Here is a 3,488-nt window from a genome sequence, read left to right as displayed (position 1 = left end):
GGGGACCAGGATGTTGGACATTATCACTGGAAGGGGCACAGCATGTCGGATATAATTACTGCAAGTGCCCCGGATGGGGGTTATTATTACTAGAAGGGGCGCTGGATGGAGGACATTATGCAAGGAAAGGGTCAAGGATGGAGGACATTATTACATTAATGAAGAGGGGTCCACATGTATGTCTTTATACAATTTCGAACTCTACAGGGGCCCACACATCTTACCAATATGCAGGTAGAGGCCCAGGTCCAAATTTTTCATCGAGGCCCATTGCACTCTTGCTATACCACTGCTCATACTACAGCCTTACATGTGTATGATAGGTTGCAGAAATTTCCTATTTCCTACTTAATATTGGGTTTGCAGAATGCACATGTTGCACTCAGAGTTAATTATTGCACGTGATTATATTGCTTTTCATTGTTATAGGTATTGTTTATTCTTGGGACTTTCTTTTTTGAAACATGGTATTAACCCCCACTCCATTCTTTCTCTTATTTGCTTCTCACATAATTATTTTTAAGATTTCTCCCGTGCATCCTCCATTCTCCATAGCCTGAGGATGCAGATAGCGGTGATGGCGGACAGGAGAAGGCACGGTGCGGTCCGTGGGCCACTGTTTCAGCTCTTCGGCTGTCTCGGTCCTCGGGCCGGACTGGAACAGCCAGAGGGCCGAAGTTTGCCCAGATCTGGGCAAACTTTCATTACTTTGAAATGTCCCAGGAAAAAAAGTCAAGATGGCGGCTCCCTGTAAGGCATCTTTATGTCCAGCTCCCTATACACAAAAGGGAGAATCCAGAGACAGTTGCTTCCATGACTTTTCTCCCTGTCCCTGACTTGTTTCCACACTGTTTAGGCCAGGTTCACATTGTGTTTGGACCAGGGTATAAACAGACACAGACAGAAGAGGGTCCATGTGCCAGAGATGTATATGAGCCCATAGCAGTGCAATAGTTCATCATAACGCACCGATTTATGTGTCTGTAATAGAATCTGCTTGCAGCTTTTTAGGTAGAATTGGGCTCTCTTATCTCTTGGGCCCCTGTTCAGCTTCATGGCTTGTGTCTATTGTGTCCGCCCCTGGTTTGGGCAACAAATCAGTGAACAAAACAAAAAAAAAAACAGCTTACCCACTCTTGTATCCGGAAAAAGGAATCAGCTGTGCGACAGGGTTGCCATTGAAAAAAGTAGAAAAAATTCCAGCTTCAGATAAAAAGTTGTAAATTTATTATGAAAAAAAATATTTAAAAATAATCACATCTTACCCAAGGTCAACAACCTGACCCGAATTCATATATATACGCAAACGCGTTTTGGACTTGCGTCCTTATTCATTGGCAAAGCATCTTTAGGGAAGTTGCACACTGTCTTTTTAAGTCAGAATCTGCCTGTAGTCTGCGTGAAAAAAATGCAGCAAAAAATTAACATGATGCACAGCAATGTGAAAACGACATTGCTGTGCACGTGTTTCGTTCGGAGACCTTGTAGCTGTTAAAAGAAGTAACGTTAATTCTCCGGGCAGCTTTGTTTGTAAGCCGCCTGCTCTATATACTTGAAAGTACGTAGCAAAGACGCTGACAGTGGAACCACTGCAAAAATGACGGCAAAAGTTTTCAAAACTCGGCGTCTTAGGCTATGTTCACACGTTTCATTTTTGCTGCGTTTTTTTTCTGCAGACAAAACCTGTTCTTTTAGCAGTAAAGAACCTGCTTACAAAAAGCAGGTTTTGCTGCATTTTTGTCAGGTACATTTGTCTCTTGTGCATGCTGATAAAGTTTAGTGCCTCCCAAAAAAACATGATACAACTTCCTGAGTTTTCTGCACCAAAAACGCAGCAAAACATCATACTTGTGTTTTTACCCATTATTTTCTATGGGTGAAAAAACGCTGCAAAAACGCTGAAGGAAGTGACATGTGTGGCACCCCAGGGGGTCTGGTTGCCACAGTGGTAGTAATACCATGTCTGGGAGCAAAACAGGAGTTTCCTGGTCAGGGAACACACTACAGGCAACACCTCCTGCTCCAGACCAGAAAAGGGGAGGATCCTGCCCTATATAACTGGATCTGGAGGCGGGGTTATCTCAGACAGAGAGTGTCAGGAGTCAAGTAGGACACAGGAGCAAGGAGCTGAGGACTGGAGCTGGCAGAGCTCGTCCTAGCCAGAGTACACACCGAGGACCGGACACCGGAGTCCGAGGCTCTGGGACCCTTCAAGCCCAGCAGCAGATACCGCAGGGCAGGGGATTTCAGGTCTCCTCGCCCAACAAAAGCCCGGAGGCTCAGCCACACGAAAGGACCAGTACCGCCACAGAGGAGCGAGGAATACACGGGATCCAAGTCGCCAGCCATACGGGTGAGCAGCACGTTACACTGAGGGACGTGGGCTACAACACGACTATAAGCGGGATAGCCAAAAGAGTACAGTCAGAACACCAGGCCTACAACTCCACCTGGCCAGGAGGACTCTAAGATTGCTCCCAGACTGACCAGGCCCTTATCCCTAGCAAGTACTCCCGTCGGGGCCTATATAATTGTCACCAGTAAAGACCCCAGGACTGCACTGCAAAGACTCCGTGTTATTATTACTGATCCAGGCACTATCACCACCATCATCCATACACGCTGCCCTGAAGCTACACTCTACCTGTGGGGAGTTACACTACCTTGCTGCACATACCATCAGCTTCAGTGGACTGCTCCGCAGCGGCGGTTCCCAATAACCACATTCCAAAGGTGGCGTAGTCGGACTATTTAAACCAGATACACATAGACTACCTTGGTTTGACCGCCCTGGGTCACGGACCGGGTCACCGCCACGGTGACTACAACTCCCAGCATCTACTGGCCCGGCTCCGGGTGCCCCATGGCCCAGGGGGCGCGTCACATGCTACAGTTTGCAAAAACGCAACAGTTTTCCAAATCAGTCAGGAAAAACAAAAACTGTGTGTGCATGAGATTTCTGAAATCTCGTACTGTAAAGCGCAGCTTAAAATTTGCATGCAGCAAAAATGCAACGTGTGAACATAGCCTTAAAGACGTCGTGTGCAGCTTTAGGGCATGTACGCACAGAGTTTGTTGCTGAGTTTTTGCAGAGGAAACTGTCTGCTCACTTTCTACTCCAAAAACACCCCCAAAAACTCTGTGTGCACAAAGCCTTATAGGAACAAAGGCATGTGATATCTTAGCTGTTCTATTGCTTTAGTGATTGTTAATTGTCCAGAAGGAGGCAGAATTACTATAACTAATAATAATAATGACTTAGTTATCTCTGCACTATTGAGCGATTTCATATCTAGTTTCTCCTGCACTTTGCTTACAAGGTACCTGGGACTTACACTAGTGAAACCAATGTGCACCTTGGGATTACAGGCAGAATAAAGTTGCAAAACAAAATCTTAAAACTCTGTTATGTCACCACAAGCCTACTGAGTAAACTCTCCCAGGGAGTGACCCTCCTCCATCCTCTCTCCTCCTTCCTTCCATCATTT

The sequence above is a fragment of the Phyllobates terribilis genome, unplaced genomic scaffold, assembly GCF_046119375.1.
Source record: "Phyllobates terribilis strain yellow unplaced genomic scaffold, ASM4611937v1 Scaffold_9__5_contigs__length_417890890, whole genome shotgun sequence".
Classification (NCBI taxonomy): Eukaryota; Metazoa; Chordata; class Amphibia; order Anura; family Dendrobatidae; genus Phyllobates; species Phyllobates terribilis.
This window is presented reverse-complemented; position numbering follows the sequence as displayed.